The sequence below is a fragment of the Pteropus medius genome, unplaced genomic scaffold (genome assembly GCF_902729225.1).
Source record: "Pteropus medius unplaced genomic scaffold, Ma_sr-lr_union100, whole genome shotgun sequence".
In the NCBI taxonomy this organism is placed as follows: Eukaryota; Metazoa; Chordata; class Mammalia; order Chiroptera; family Pteropodidae; genus Pteropus; species Pteropus medius.
Window position 1 is genome coordinate 51,170 of NW_024347864.1, and position 18,324 is coordinate 69,493.

Genomic DNA, 18,324 nt, shown 5'->3' on the forward strand with positions numbered 1-18,324 from the left:
TGGAGAATAAGATATGGTGGCTGCCTGGGTCTGAAAGCTGGGTGGGGGAGGGCTCAACAAATGAGCAATGCTCTCTTCCAGTACTTCTGTCTGGGAGAAAGCTACCTCTCCAGCCTTTGCCCTGAAGTCAGACAACTCAATTCCTCCCCGTATGTCTCTGGTGCCTTTCAAGCTACTGCTCCAGAGCTGGAGCTCAGAGTTGGTGAGTCTAGAAGCCAGTAAGTCCATGCGTGGGCCCCTTAAGAGGAAAGTTGTGACTCCCTCAGCTCTTTGTCTCACTCAGCCACAATCTCTGCTGGTTTTCACAGCCAGAAGTTGTGAGGGCTTCTCCTCCCAGGACTGGGACCCTGGGATTTGGAGTCCAGTGTGGGGCTGGGCCCCTTGCTCTTCTGGAGGGACCTGCACAGTCAAGAGATTTCTCAATTGCCACATGTGGGTGTGGGACCAGCCCGTTTTGCCTCTCCACTCCTCCTCCCATTCTCGAGTTGGCCTCTTCCGCATGTCCCCAGTTGTGTGACTTCTGCTCAGCTAGACTTGAGGTGACTGCCAATGATGGCTATCCTCCTGTAGCTTAGTTATAATTTTGATGTGTCTGTGAGAGGAGGCGAGCACAGCCTTTAACTATTCTGCAATCTTGACCAGCAATCTTGACCAGAATCCAGATGTTGGAACTCTTAAGACTAGCTGAGAAATTGAGTAATATAAAGACAAGTGTATCAGTAAGACGCATATAAAATTGCTTGGAGGATAAACATTGGAGAGCTGGGCAACCAGATGTAGAACTATTGATAAAATTTATGCAATAGTTAATATGCTTTTGACTTACTTGTGGTGTAGGTAGAGTGGGTCATGGTAGAAATGGAAAGAAGAAATATTCTGGTAAGGTTTCAAGAAAATATGTCAAATGATCATTTGTAGGGTCATAGGAAAGAGAAAGGGCTGAGATGTAGTAGGAAGTTATAAACTTTCTATTAGACATAGATAACTTTTTTGAGCCTAATTCACTTGGAAATTTATAGAAAGCCAGAAAATATGCAGCTGGGGGCAAGTGATGCAGAGAAATTATGAAGTTGGTGTTTATCCAGTCAATTCAGAATTATAGGGATGTTGAAACCACCCTGATTCTTTCCAATCTCATTTCTACCTCTGGGACAGATTCTGGTTTGACTCATGGTTCTAAATTTTGCTACCCATTAGAATTATCTCAGGAGGCTCATAAAAATTCTGATGTTCAGGCCTCTCTTCAGGCTAATTAAATCAGAGTCTCTGGAAGCGACACCTAGGCTTCAGTGGTTTTCGAAGATCCCTGAATGGTTTCAATGTGTAGCCACAATCAAGAACAATTGGATTATACTCATAAAGTATTTAAAAAGCTCTACTTCCTTTTTTTTTCAATGCCTACAGCACCTGGTATTCCTAGGTGTTCTCCCATCCAAGTACTAACCAGGCCCGACTCTGCTTAACTTCTGAGATCAAACAAGATCAGGTATGTTCAGGGTGGCATGGCTGTAGACAATAAGTTCTACTTTCATACTCAACATCAAGTCACCAGTTCCAATTCTGGCTTTGTCCTGGCAAATGGGCTTTTGCTTTTTCCTGGAAACAATTATCTTTCTTATTCAACCACTGTGATAACTGCATTCTGCTGGTTTGATAACATTCCCAGCACCCAAGTCCTCTATTTTTGCCAAGCTTTCCCAGCCAATATCTAAACTTTAGTCCTAAGGTTAAAGTTTTGTTGGCAGGTGTTTCTGATACCAATAGCCTGACAGCCTGAATGTCTTTATCATGGTCCCATGCCCCATCCCTAGGCAAAGGAAGCCTCTAAGCCTAATACAACTGAGATTCCTCCGAAGTTCACAGCTAAAGTAAGGTTTGTTTTTCCTAATTTTTTTCTATCATGTTTTTTTTTTCTATTATGTAATAAGAATTCGTTATGTTTTCCTCTTCTGGAAGAGTTGAGTGGAGCTTAGTTTACATTTTTGGAAATGTGAAATTAAAATGTAGGGAACACTTGCTATCAAGAAATTGAAGCAAGTTGACAAGGCAGACCATCTCTTCCAGCCTGCTCCCCCACTGCCACAGATGATATTGAATCCAAAAGGCATGGCCTCCCACAATTTCATTATCTTTCTTCTCAAAAAAAAAATGTATCCACTTATCCTATATCTGTATCAAACTTGCCTCTTCCCTGCAGCTTCAGTTTAAAAATTGTTTCTCTCCTTCCCTAATCTAGGCCAAGCTATTGTGCTATGGATTTTGTACTTTCTTTCTTCCTTGTAGTCTTACTTCATTAATTCACTTCTTTCTCCAATTCCTTACATCTCTAAAAGGTTATTTATATCTTCCATCTTTAAAACAAACAAATAAAAAACAAAAAATAGTCTTTTCTTTGGCCCTAAATTTTCCTTAAGGCAATATTACCCTTTCTCCTTCCCTTCACTGCAAAAATAGTTAAAAGAGTAGTCTACTCTCAATGAATTCACTTCCTCAACATACCTACAGTCTGACTTATGAAAACTCTTCTTTACTGAAACTGCAATTGTAGTTGTTCCCAATGACCTTCCAGTTGCTAAAACTAAATAAATGTTTCACTAATTGTCTGATGTTTTTCCTACAACATTTAATAATTTCCCTTACTCTCCTCTTGAAATCTCTTCTCTACCACAAGGAGTGATATCATTCTCTTGCCTCTCGATCCAATCTATATCAGTCTCTTTTACAGGCTTACCTCTCTCCTTTCCTGTCTTAAGCACAATTTTTCACTACACTCCCAATCTTGACACTCTTCTAAACTTCATATATTTTCCATTAGTGAATTCTTGCATATTATTGATTCCAAGATCTTTACATCCCCCACAAATATCTTGTCTAAATTCCACACATGTGTTTTCAAACTCCCTTTGCATGTACCATAAACACCTCAAATACCACCTATTACTTTCCAAGCCATTGCCACCTGGCTACTACCTCTACCACTCTACTTAACATGCTTGAAGAAAATCTCCAATGTTCTCCTAGTTGAAAAATCCACTGACATTCTCTCCTTATGAAATATTTTTACTTCTAAGCTTCTGTATTCTACTGTCATATACTTCCTCTCTGAACATTTATTCTCTCTTACACATTTCTCTTTTCCAAATTGCTCTGTAGGTCTTGTTATTCCTCCAGATTCTGAGCTAATGTAGTTAACAGTTAGTACTTAATGAAGGGAATTCTCATGCCTGGTATAGTGGAGGAGGAGCATGTGTAATACAAAGAAAATTATGGTTTATTTTTATCCATTCAGCCACTCTATGTCTTTTAAGTGGAATATTGTTTCAATATATTAATTAAGGAAGAGGTAAGAGAATATGCTGCTATGATCCATGGTGAAAGAATGTAGAGTGCTCTGTTCGGCTTAGTATAAGTGGGAACGCTTTTTGAACCAAGTATAATGACAAAATCACTGTCCTCAATCCTCAAGTTTTTCTGAACCACACAAAGTCATGGCTATTAAGAGAAGACTAGGGCAATAGCCAAATATAATTTACTATTCATTTGCGAGTTACTTGAAGACAGAACTCATTCTTTCATCTCTGAATTTCAAACATCTAACACACTACCTCATCACTGTAAGAAAAAAAAAGATGTGAAAACAAATTAATGACTCATAAGCCCTCAAGGCTCAGCTAATGAGACATTTGTGCTTTTTGACATACACAGCCTCAGAATTTCAGCAGCAAAAGGAGAGAAAAAGGGTCGTGGGTATGTCCAGAGACTGAGAATTTGCAAAGTGCACCCAATGTAAAGTGAAGCAAGTAGAACCAAAAGAGATGTTTTTAAATAATATGGTCTGGATTCCAGTGATAGAGAAAAATATACATCTGATAAGAACATGGGTGGGATAGAGGTAGCAGGAGAGCAGGCTGTGGTGAGAAGGGGAAAGTCAGAGTTTCTAATCTTGGATGAGCATAGTTTTGAGTGATGATAAGCCTCAATTTGTGACTATTCCAGAGTCAATTAAAGCTATAAGGAGATGAGGCAGAGAAAGAATCTGTGATACCGAGTGGTTGGTGAAAGAGTGGCAACAAATGTCGGGAAGATTACTGCAATCCAAGTGCTAAAGAAAATGAGAGAAGTTTCTGTCCAAGAAAGGTAGTATTGCACAGTGATTAAGAGTACAGACTCTGGATTCAGAAATGTGATTTAACTCATACTTCTATTGTTTACCAACTGTGTGATCCTAAACAAGTGACCTTGGGCAAGTTATTTGACCTAGTCAAGAGTAAATATCATCATCTGTAAGACATAGAAAATAATATCTATCTCATAACTTTGTTATCTCGATTAAATGTGATAATGCAAGCAAAGTGGTTAACACATGGTAGCTAATTATACTATAGTAAACCATCAGTAACTGCTTACTGAAAACATAAACATTGTCGAGGACAGGGAAACAATAATATGTGACTTGGTTTGATTTTCAAAAAAATGAAAAGTTAGAGTAGATATTTAAATTCATTCTAGTTATTGAATCCAAATATATTCTTTTCAGGGAGCTGGGAAAAAAAACTACCAGTGTAATCTTGGAACTATTTCTAGTAATCTTTGGAGAATAAATTAATTTAGCCTGGCTTCCACAGAAAATAAATCATAAGGCAAATGCTTAATGTTAATACTTTATAGAGGCATGTAATCTCAAAAATCATGAGTAAGATAAAGGAGTAGTGAGGCAGGAAGTGAAAGCAAATATAAAGAATCAGGCTACCTAGTTGGCCGTAGCTTCATGATAAGCTATCAGCTTCATCTTGCCAGATGGCTAGAAAGCAGTACTGCCCTTAGACCTAGGCAACAGGAGATGCTTGCCTTGAGCCATGCATCACACACACACACACACACACACACACACACACACACACACACACACACACACAGAGTGAGAGAGAGAGAGAGAATACGTGCATGCCTCTTTCACTAGAGATAAACCACTCACTCAGTAGTTCTGGCACAGCCATGATATATGTTGTAAACATCTGTCTTCATAACTAATACCTTTCAGGCCCCAAGGAAATGTCTCTCAACATTTCTTGCCTTGTTCTCTGATGCCAATTATGGGCTGTCCCACAGTGTCCCATCATTGGAGATGGAGTTGTTCCCCACTTCAGATGCAGGGAAGATTTGAGTAGCAGAAGCACTTAGGCAAGAGAAAAAAAATAATTTACTTGTATACTTTCTCTTGGCCTCATTGAAATAGATTCTTGCATTCCCTAAGAATAGGCTTGATGGATATTCTCTTTAACCCTACCTCTATGTATAATTGTCCAATCTCCTTTCCCAAATCCCCAGAAAACTTAATCCTTTCTCACATGAAGAAAATATTGCATGCCTCAGCCCTTTCTTGTCCCTTATCTTCTCCAGTACCTTGTACTTTAAAGGTGTGTTTCTGATTGTAGGAGATAAGTGATGGAAAAACATGTTCCCATCCTTATCTCCTCAATTCAGCATCCCCGCCAGTGAGAACCTCACCACTTACCAAAGAAGAAAGCTGCACTCAGCAAAAAGAGAACTGGCATTTTTACCCCCTGAGGAGAACTAGGGCAAGTATCTTAGAATAAAAGCTTTTTTCTTCCTGTTACTATGACCCTGTTCCTAGCAAAACAATAATAGTGATATAGTAGTGCTTGGCAGCGTGTGATGCTTCTAGAACTAGATTTATATAACAGGGTCCACCACATTAGCTTTGAAATGGGTCCATCACACTAATCTTGGATGAGTGGTACCAGCCTCAAATGAATTCTGTTTCCAAATCTTTAGGTTAATAGAAGAGGAGTATGGAATGAGATGTGAGAAGCATAACAGAGAAGTGATTTGATTCATTTCTTTGTACCATGTGAGGAAATGAGACATAGTTTCTCTTTTCTAAAATCTGATAGATTTCAAATGACCTTTTTCCCTGAATTTCTGTAAATTCCAAAGAGCAGAGCCTGTGTCTGTCTTGTTCAGCATTGTATCCATGGGACCCAGCACAATACCTAGTGCATGGGAAATGATAAATAAATAAAGTATGGATAAATGAATGAGTAAATGAATGAATAAAAATTATTATAATTCTGTTTGGTTAACAGCATAGAAATAGAGCCTAATAACAGAGATGAAAAATTTGATTCAACACGTTGAAAAATCTATTAAAAAGTAGAAATTAATAGGTATAATGAGCTGCATGTGAATTCTCCCTCAAAAGCCCAATAACTAAGAAGTAGGGATACTTTAAAGAAATTTTTTAATTGTGACTAATAATACCTACAGTCCTTTTGATGTCAAAGAGGTTCTTCTAAAGAAACAGAAAGTAAAGGGCTTCCAAGCACAATGAACACATATTTTATTTTACAGTTTTTCACATTTTATGCTACCATACATTTTTCTTGTTCACTTCTTCATCTAATGCACAATTATTTTAATAGCATTTATAAATTATGCAGCCATAAAAGAAATAAAAATTTCTTTGAATATAAAATGAATATAAAAGAAATAAAAATTTCCACAACAAATGTTTTCATTTCTGTGCTAGACATAGCCAAAAAAAGCAAGAGAGAGTATATTTTCTCAAGAAAGTTCGAGAAAAGAGTCATCTTTCTGTTTGTTTTCTTTAAAGCAAGTATATCCTAATTAAATAACTGCATGTTGCTTCCATTTGTACAAAAATAAATTTTAGATACATGAAAAATTATATATAGTTAACTACAAATGGACAAATTTCTTTATGTCCATGATTTTCCAATTTGTTTATCCATTAAACCCTTTGTTCAAAAGAACTTTTATAAGAAAAGTCAATGTATAAAACCTGAAAAATGTATATTACTCTGATTGAAATAGGGTTGCAACCCTGATAACTGCTCATTACCTCTGCCACTGAAGCAGTTAGGTTTGGAAGTGGATTCCAAATTCCCTAGGGCTTCACCCAGTGCAACTAAACCACATTTCTCATGGTTCCTTTATTCTCTTGGACTCACAAAGCAATCAAATTGTTGAAAAGTGGATGTACTACTTCCTAACTGCTCATTAAATAGCAAGTCATTTTTCTCCTGATTGTATAAAGAAGTGATATTTAGAATTCAATCAGCAATGGAACTTAAGTCATATAATTTGTAAAACACACTGAAATCATTTCAGCCTTTTTATGAGGATAATTTGTGTTGTTCAACAAACATGTTAATCTATAGTCTTCTAATAATGAGATTTCGTGGAAAGGAATAAAATTGTAAGTTTTTTAAGCCTGTAAAGAATAAATGTCGGTATTTCAATAATCACCCTAAAAGTAAATGAACTGAACTCATCAACAAAAAGGCACAGAGTTGCAGAATGGATCGAAAAACAAAACCCAACCATATGCTGCCTCCAGGAGACACATCTCAGTTCCAAAGACAAATATAGACTCAAAGTGAAAGGGTGGAAAATGATGTTTCAAGTAAATGCCATTCAGAGAAAAGTGGGAGTAGCAGTACTAATATCAGATTAAATAGACTTCAATATCAAAAAAGTAAAGAAAGATACTGAGGGACACTTCATAATGATAAAGGGAATCATACACCAAGAAGACATGACACTTATTAATATCTATGTTCCCAATCAAGGAGCCCCAAAATATGTAAAACAATTGCTAACAGAACTAAAGAGAGAAACAGGCCAAAACATTATAATAGGGGTCCTAAATACCCCATTGTTGGATATGGACAGAATATCCAAACAGAAAATCAATAAAAAAAATCACATCCTAAATAACACATTAGACCAACTGGACATAATTAACATTTACAGAGCCTTCCATCCCAAAACAGCTGCTTAAAATTCTTCTCTAGTGCACATGGAACATTCTCAAGGATTGACCACATACTGGGTCACAGAGATAGCCTCAACAAATATGAGGGTTGAAATCATACCAACCATATTCTCTGATCATAATGCTTTGAAACTAGAGATCAACAGTAAAAAGAAAGTGGAAAGAACCACAAATAAATGGAGATTAAATAACATACTACTGAAGAATAACTGGGTCAGAGAAGAAATAAAGAGAGATCAAGAGATACATAGAAACAAATGATAATGATAGTACAACATATCAAAAATTTTGGGATCGGCAAAAGCGGTCATAAGAGAAACATTCATATCATTACAGGCCTACCTCCAAAAACAAGAACAAGCCCAAATAAACAACCTAAAGCTTCAAGTTAAAAAACTAGAAAGGAAGAACAAGTGAAGCCTAAAGTCAGCAGAAGGAAAAAAATCATCAAAATTAGAGCAGAAATAAATGAAATTGAAAACAAAACAAACAAAAAAAATAAAAATTAAATGCAACAAAGAGATATTTCTTTGAGAAGGTTAATAAAATTGACAAACCCCTGGCTAGACTAACTAAAGAAAAAGAGAAAGGACATGAATAAACAAAATCAGAGATGAAAGGGGAAATTACAACAGACACTGCAAAAATACAAAGGATTATACAAGAATACTATGAAAAAGTATATAACACCAAATTTAATAACCTAGAAGAAATGGACCAGTACTTAGATAAATACAACCTTTCTAGACTGAATCAAAAAGAACTGGAAAATCTAAATAGACTGATCAGCAGTATGGAAATTGAAACAATCATCAAAAACCTACCCAAAAGTAAAAGTCCAGGACCAGATGGCTTCACCAGTGAAATCTACCAAACATTCAAAGAAGATTTAATACCTATTCTCCTCAAACTCTTCTAAAAATCAAAGAGGAGGCAATACTTCCCAACTCATTTTATGAGGCCAATATTACCCTGATACCAAAACCTGGTAAAGATAACACAAAAAAAGAAAACTACAGAACAATACTTCTCATGAACACAGATGCAAAAATCCTAAAAACGATACTACTGAATTAAATACAGCAACATATTAAAAAGATTATACGCCACGATCAAGTGAGTTTCATCCCAGGGGAACAGGGATGGTTCAATGTACACAAATCAATTAATGTGATACACCACATAAACAAATTAAAAAATAAGAATCATATGATCATATCAATAGATGCAGAAAAAGCCTTCGACAAGATACAACACCCATTTATGATCAAAACACTTAACAAAATTGGAATAGAAGGAAAGTACCTTCACATAATAAAAGCCGTATAAGACAAGCCCTCAGCCAATATTATACTTAATGACGTAAAACTAAAAACCTTCTCTCTAAGATCAGGAACAAGGCAAGGCTGTCCACTATCGTAACCGATATTCAATATAACTTTGGAGGTCTAGCGAGTGCAATCAGACAAGAGAAAGATATAAAAGGCATCCAAATAGGAAACGAAGAAGTCAAACTGTCACTATTTGTGGATGACATGATTCTCTATATAGAAAACCCTAAAGACTCCACAAGAACACTACTAGAAACAGTAAGCAAATACAGTAAAGTCTCTGGATACAAAATCAACATTCAAAAATCCACAGTGTTCCTGTACTCTACTAAGTGTCAGAAAAAGAAGTGGAAAAAATAATTCCTTTTGCAATTGCAACAAAAAATAAATAAAATACCTAGAAATAAATCTAACGAAACATGTGAAGGACCTATATAATGAAAACTATAAGACCCTATTAAAAGAAATCGAAGAAGACACAAAGAAATGGAAAGATATTCCATGTTCTTGGATTGGAAGAATCAACACAGTTAAAATGACCATCTTACCTAAAGCATTATGCATATTTAATGCAATCCCCATCAAAATCTTGACAATTTTTAAAGAAATAGAACAAAAATTCATCAGATTTGTATGGAAGCACAAAAGACCCCGAATTGCCAAAGCCATTTTGAGAAAAAAGAACGAGGCTGGAGGCATCACTCTGCCTGACTTCAAATTATACTACAAAGCGACAGTAATCAAAACAGCTTGGTAATGGCAGAAAAATAGATACACAGACAAGTGGAACAGAATCTAGAATCCAGCAGTAAACCCACATTAATATGGGCAAATAATTTTGGACAAAACCGCCAAAAATATACAGTGGAAGAAGGAAAGACTCTTCAATAAGTGGTGCTGGGAAAACTGGAAAGCCACCTGCAAAGGAATGAAACTAGACTGTTTTCTATCACCACACACCAAAATTAACTCAAAAAGGACCTAGATATAATACCTGAAACAATAAAATGCATAGAAGAAAACATAGGAACTAAACTCAAGGACCTTCGGCTTAAAGAGGATTTTATGAATTTGACTTCAAAGGCAAGGGAAGTAAGAGAAAAATAAATAAATAGGACCACATCAAACTAAAAAGCTTCTGCTCAGCAAAAGAAACCGTCAACAAGGTAAAGAGACAATCATTTGAATGAGAAAATATATTTGCAAGCAACACCTCCAATAAGGACCTAATGTCCAAAATATACAAAGTACTCATATGACTCAATAACAACAAAAAACCAAATAATCCAATCAAAAAATGGGCCGATGACCTGAACAGACAGTTCTCCCTAGAGGACATACAAATGGCCAACAAATATATGAAAAGATGCTCGACATCGCTAGTTATTAGGGAAATGCAAATTAAAACCACAATGAGATACCATCTCAAACCTGTTAGAATAGCTATAATCAACAGGACAAGTAGTAACACATGTTGGAGAGGATGTGGAGGAATAGGAACCATCATACACTGCTGGTGAGACTGCAAATTGGTACAGCCATTGTGGAAAGTGGTATGGAGGATCCTCAAAAAACTAAAAAATTGACCTACCATATGATGCAGCAATCCCTCTACTGGATATTTACCCCAAAGACTTGAAAACTCATATTTGCAAAGATATTTGCACATCAATGTTCATAGCAGCATTATTCACGATGGCCAGGACATGAAAGTAACTGAACTGTCCTACGATAGATGATTGGCTAAAGAAGCTGTGGTACATATATACAATGGAATACGACTCAGCCATAAGAAGAGATGAAATACTGCCATTTGCAACAATATGGATGGACCTTGAAATAATCATACTAAGTGAAATAAGCCAGACAGAAAAGGTTGAAAATCACATGATGTCACTTATATGTGAGATATAAACCTAAAAGCAACAAATGAACAGGACAAACAGACATTCATGGACATGGACAAAGGACTGTGGGAGGGGAAGGAGGGAGGGAAAAAATTAGAAAAAAATAAAATGTTAAAAAAATTATGTATATATAGTATGAAAAAAATAAACTGGCATTTAAAAAATAAATTTAAAAAAAGAATAAATGTTGGAGGTAGATAGGAGTAAAAGGGATTAAATGTTTGGTGATAGAAGGAAATCTAACTTTAGGTGGTAAACACACCACCTAATGTAATATATCTACAACATATTGTTGAATTGTACAGTAGAAATTTATTTGATTTTATTAATCAATGTCACCCCAATAATTTTTAGTAAAAAAATAAAATAAATTAAAAAAAGAAAGGGTTCTTAGCAAAAAAAAAATAATAAATGTTATTCAGGGTTAGAAATTTATTCTATCTGCCATAGATCCTCATTGTCTCTTGTCTGCATAGTTAGACTAAATTATCAACTTTTATCCCTACCTTCAAACTCCCCCACCAAACTATCCTATATCCTTTACTTGAGTAAACTTAGAGAATCCTTCTAATTGTATAATTTTCTTGCTGTAAACACCTGTAGTGGCTGCTATTTTCCCAGCAGTTTTAAAACTCCCAGAAATAAGTGGAAAATGCAGTCATCAACAAATGTGATATATGACCAAAAACATCAAGCAAAAATGTCAAAGATGCGTGATCTCTGTCTTGTTCGTGTTTTAGAAAAAAATTTAATAACTGTCAGGGTGGACTTTTTACTCTGAATAGGAACCAACAATCACCTAAGATTTCCTTTATTCTCTAAATGTACAACTTGTATTTAGAGCCCAAAATAGGGTACATTCTGAGAGGAAGAAAGAGTGTGGAGGTAGAAGATTTTCCTGTGCATTATTCAGAGGGAAACTGCTACCACGTCAAAGTAGATCCAGGTTTTGTAGCACCTAGAACTTGAAAAATGTGGGATGGGGTTAGGATTGTTTAAAACAAAGAATATAAAATTACATGCATGAAAATTGGAGTAGAGTTTAAAAGGAGCCTGTAATGTATGGGCTCTAAAGCTGAAATTTCATTACCTTCACAGTAAATCTACCAGAATTCTCAGTGAGTCGGGAAAAAGCCAACATTCATAGTTATGATCTCTCCGTTTGTATCCTTTTCTAGTTATTTTGCTTTCCTGGGCTTTAACAATGTTTTTTACTCCCTTAGTACCTTCCCCTTTCTGAATGTCATGTTGGTCTGTATGCTTCAATTATGTCCTAGAAATATATGATTGTAACTCATGATCCCATACTATTTAGACAATAAAAATATTAGCTGGTTTACACCTAGAACTCTTTTTTCCCCCTGTTAGCCATAGAGTAGTTTTGCTGATTCTCATCCGTGTTCTTTATTAATATTGTAATGTATGACTCAATTTGCTGGGATAGTACCAGTTTATGCCTGTTCTCTTGACATAATTATTAAAACTGCCTCCTTTCTGGAGCCCTAGAACGTACTAGGGCAACAGCAGAGGGGGAGGATCTTGGTAAAGATACTCAAGAAAGTTGTTTTTGTTCCTAGGTTCACTCTTAACCTATGCATGCATGGATTTGACCTTAATTCCCAAAGATTTTAGGAAATGAACTAACAGATAGACCTTTAGCCAGTTCCAAAACTGACCAATGGGTGGTGTACATGCGGGACAGTTCCAAATAACCTTCAAGGCCTTCAACAATTGAACCAACAGTGGTACCACAATCCACAGAAGATAGATTGAAACTTAGAGCTTGAATCAAATCAGGTCAAGTACATGCTATCACAAAAATAGCCTAATCTGTTCAAGTATCTACTAAAACAAAAATATCAACATCTTTTATAGAATTTAAACAATATAATATTCAAAATGTCCAAGAAATCATCCAAAATTACTCAGTGTATGAAGAACCCCAGAAATCTCAACACACATGGAAAAAGACAATCAACAAGTGCCAACAAGATGACACAGACAATGGAATTTTCTGGCACAAACTTTAAAGTAGTTATAATAAAAAAAAAAAACGCTAGAAAGAACAGTCACAAACACTCCATTAATACAACTTAAAATTAAAAGTATCTGCAAAGAAGTAGAATATATAAAGAACTAAATGAAAATTTTAGGACTGAAAAATACAACTGAAAATTTAAAACATCACTTGATATACTCAATAGCAGAATGGAGGTAACAGAGAAAAGAGTTAGTGAACATGAAGCTATATCAATACAAATTATCGAGTATGAACAACAGAAAAAAAAAACATTGAAAAAAATAGAATTAAAGAGACCTATGAGATTATAATAAAATGTCTAACATTCATGTCATTGGAGTCCTAAAAGAAAAGTAGAAAGAGTATAATGCTAAAAAGTGCTTGAAGAAATAATGATCAAAATCCTCACCGTTTCTACAATGGACCTACAAATTTGAGAAACTGAATGAATTCCAAACAGGATAAGCTCAAAATATTTAAGAGTAGAAACATTATTATCAAACTGCTAAAAACCAAAGACAAAGAAAAATCTTGAAAGCAGCCAGAGAAAAATGATGTATTACTTATTGTAGAGCAATTATTTAAATGACAATGAATTTCTCATTGGCAATCATTGTGGCCAGAAAAAGGGGTAGAACATTTTGAATGTGCTGGAAGAAAAGAACTGTCAATCCAGAACTCTATATTCAAAGAAAATATCCTTCAAGAATAAAAGTGAAATAAAGACATTCTCAGATGAAGGAAAACTAAGATGATTTGGAGCCAAAAGAACTGCTCTAAAAGAATTGCTAAAAATAATTCTTCATACAGAAGGGAAATTATACCAGAGGAAACCTGGAACATCAGGAAAGAAGGAAGAACACCAGAAATTGTAAATATCTGGGGGTAAAAAGAGAGAAGACACAAATTACCAATATCAGAAATGAAAACGAGGCTATCATAAACAGACATGAAAAGGATAACGAAAGAATATTATTAACAACTCTTGCAAATAAATTGAACAACTTAGATGAAATAGACCAATTCCTTGAAAACTATAAGCCCAGAACTCACCCAATATGAACTATATAATCTGAATAGCCTTATAACTATTAAATAAATACAACAAACATGTACATAGTCTATATGTTGAAAACTACAAAAGCTGAGAAAGAAATCAGAGAAGACTTAAATCCCTGGAAAGACATACTGTTTTCATGGATTAGAAGACTCAACATATTAAGGATGTTAATTATCCCCAAATTTCTCAATAGTTTAAAAACAATACCAATATAAATTCCAGCAGTACTTTTTGTAAATATAGGCAAACTAATCCTAAAATTTATATTTCAAATCTTATATCTGCCAAAGGATATGTATCCAGAACATACAAAGAACTCTCATAACTCAGCAATAAGAAAATGGACGATCTAATTTAAAAATGGACTGAGGACTTGAGCAGACATTTCACCAAAGAAGGTGTAGGATTTGGCAAATAAGTATATGAAAAGGTGTTTAATGTCATTAGTCATTAGGGAAATGTAAATTATAACCACAATGAGATACCATTTTACAGCTATTAGAATGGCTGAAATAAAAAATACTGACATTATCAAGTGCAAAGCAACTAGAACTCACACACTCTTGGTGGAAGTACAAAATGGGACAGCCACTCTGAAAAATGGTTTGACAATTTCTTAAAAAGTTAAACAAATACCTATCATATGACTCAGTTTTACCATTTCTGGGTATTTACTCCAGAGCAAGAATTGGCAATCTTTTTCTGTGAAGAAGTAGATAGTAAATATTTTAGGCTTTGCAGGTCATATGGTCTCTGTCTATACCAGTTTAGATGATAAATTATTTGGTCAGCCTACTTATCAACTCTTTCACAACAATAATATCTACTCTTAATTTTATTCGTCATTTACAGATGAGGATACTGAGGCCCATAGTTATTTAGTTATTGGATGGTTGTGCTAAGGGCTGAACCTATGATATATGAATGCAAAGCTTGAGCTTTATCTATAAGGCTATCCAGCCCTCCATCAGATGGCTATTCACCAGATCACCTGCCTCCATGCAGTTGGTTTAATTACATCAGGCCATCATTTTTGGTGAAATTTGTCAATGATTTCTGAGATAGGTTGGGCAGAGGAAAACTCTGAGTAGTTAACATTTTGGGTCTAAATGAAAGAAAGAAGTGAACCAAGTGAATTTCAATGAAAATGGGCACTATAGAAACAAGTGCAACATTTGAGGCGAGATCAGATCCATGTGTTCATTGAGTAGCAAGGTCAGTGTGACTCAGGTAGAGAGAGTGAAAGGGAGAGTAGTAGGATAAACATTCAGAGAAGTAGACATTGCCCAGATCATGTAGAGCTTTGCAGATCATAGTGGGGACTTTGGATTTTAATTTAGATATATTGGAAAACCAATACAGAGTTTTAAATAGGGAAGTAATTCATCTGATTTGTGTTTTTGAAATATTATTCTGCACTGTAGGAGGGCAAGCATGAAAGTGGAGCTGGGGGGACCAGTTGACATTATGGCCATATTCCATGCTGGAAATGAAGATGACTTTGGCTAGGGTAGTAACTGTGATAGTTGTGAGTAGGATATATGCTGATGGATTGGATAAGGAGTATAAGAGAAAGGAATATTTTCCAAGTTCTGTGCTAAGCACCATACAGGTCTTATCTCAATGCAGTGGAAACATTGAGAAGTGGTCAGATTGAGGATGTATTTTGAAGAAAGAGACAACCTGTTTGATAATAAACTGGAAAAAGGAAGGAAAAGGGAAGAATTAAAGATGTCTCCTAATTTAAGTCGGAGCAAATAGGTAGAGTTACTATATAGTAAGGTCGGAAACACTGGGGAAGCAGTAGTTTTGAGAGGGGATTGAAAGTCATACTTCTTTATCCAAGTAGAAATATCAAGCAGGTAGTTCCATATATGAATCTAGTATTCAGGAGATTAGGGCAGGAGATATAAATTTTAGAGTCACCACCATCTAGATAGTATTTAAAAGTCATAAAACTAGATGAGATTACCTGGGGATATAATGTGGATAAAAAAGAGAGACAAAGATTGTACTCTAGGGCATTCTATTATTTAGAGGTCAAGAAGAGGAGGATGGGTTAGCAAATGAAATTGAGAAGGAGCAAGCCAATGAGATAGGAAGAAAATCTGGAAACTCAACTGAAGAAAGGATTTCAAGGAAGAGAATATCATCAACTGTGTCAAATGTTGCTGAGGGGTCAAGGAAGTTGGGGGCTGAAAATTGATCATAGGGCTTAGTGTTAAATAAGTTGGTCAGTGGTGACCTTGATAAGAACCTTTTCAGAGTAGAAGGAATAACAGTCTGAGAGTAGGGGCTGACATTGTAGAGATTAACTCTTTCATACTAGTTCTCTTTTATAAGGGGTGGAATAAGAGGGGTATGACTTAAAATGGATGATTTTTAAGTGGGTCCAATGTAATATAGTTCATGGTTGATAACAGTATCTGGATAATTACCATGTTCCAAGGACACATTGTTAGAGAGCTCTATTGTAATTAGAGTTTTAAAATCAATAAAAGTTATTTTCTATCTTGAAATATAAATGTCATGTATTAAATGATGGAGCAGAACCAAGTTAATATTTAATTCAATATGAGGATAATCTTTGAGGTCAATTCTATACATTTAAATGAAGCAAAAGACTAGCTCTGAAGATAGCTTAATAATTTTACATCTTTGAGAGTCATCTCTAAAATCACAATAGCTGATATAGCTATCTTCGGAGCTAGTCATTTAATACATGGCATTGACCTACTTTCCTTTTTAATTATTTAAGAGTTAGCTGTTCAGTTGAAACTTGTCCTTGCAATGTGAAGGAAAGGACTATAATTTGTACATTTTTAGTCAAAATTATAGTGTTCATATAACAAAAGGATATGTTGCAAATAAATGTAAAATAAATCAAAGGATACCAAACTCATTTTTAAAAACATTAGTTTTTCACTATGAGAAATTGTGATTACAATTTGTTCCCAATTTTTTGATGTTAGACAAATGGACTTCCAAATTATTTATTTGAGTAGTAACTTACATCTAGCACATGCACAAGCAATTGTGAAGATTGACATGTCTCTTATCTTACTTTCCCTTAGTAAATATAAAGTGGTTTTATGACTGGGGCAAAAGGATAATCACCTTTTCCATCAACAGCAAGGCTGTGTTACCTGTCAAATATGGCAACGTTCCTGTATGATATTAGATATTATGATTTTCATACTTAAAGGCCTGATTTTTTTCCCATTCCACTCAAGATTATCTGTTTCTTGATTCAGTGGCAGGCAATGACAAGACATTGCTTAAACTGCCAAACTGGGACTAGAGTAAGAATTCTACTAGAACAGTAAGCCCCTTCTCTCCCTTGGCCCAATACTGACTCAGTCTCTTATAAATTAGCATAACAAGTGATAGATAATTTTCCAAGTGAGAAATAGTATTTTCATAATAAAAGTAACAGAATAAAAGTAACGGATTCAAACTTTTGCAAACCCTCAAGAACTCTGATAAAAGAAACCATATAATAATTTTTTTTCAAGTTTTTCTAGTTTGGCTCTAAAGACAAAGCCAAGTAGAGATGTATTTTAAAAAAAAAAGAAGAAGAAGAATCATAAAATAAATTCAACCCAGAACAGAGGAACAATAGTTAATTTTAATCAATGATCACTAACTCACAAACTCACAGATGGATGTGAATATCCATTTTTAAGCCACTCGTACATTTTCTGAAATGATTCCTTTTCTAAAACAAACACCCATGATCTCAACCCTGGGAGGACACGCTAACTTCTTAATATAACTCAAGTCTTCATAAATGTAAATTTACATGAAACTTTCATAACAATATCAAAAAATTTTAGTAACACAGCAAACATAATATTGAAATGAGTAAATTGTAATCTAACTTGAATTACATGCAATATTATTCTCCTTTTACTCTCTCATGTTCATCTTTAGGGTGTTTTGAGTGCCATAGGATTAGTTTAGAGTCAGGAATTGACAATAAATGTTTAGAATTTGGAGACAATGTGGAGAAGGGCAAAAATAATCATAAGAATGAGGTCTTGGGAAATCAGCACTATGAAGAGATCATGTTTTCCCTCCAAAAGACAGGGTTTTAATTTACTTTTATTCTGCTTGTTTGTGGAATACAAAATTGAATATAATACCACCAGGTAAGATCTAAAATAAGCATGAAAACCAGGAAAGAC

At 35.0% G+C, this 18,324-nt stretch overlaps 1 pseudogene; it reads right to left on the reverse strand.

The window, feature by feature from the left end:
• Nucleotides 1-1,395: 1,395 nt before the first annotated feature.
• Nucleotides 1,396-1,514, reverse strand: LOC120615724 (uncharacterized; annotated as a pseudogene).
• Between the last annotated feature and the right edge of the window lie 16,810 nt (nucleotides 1,515-18,324).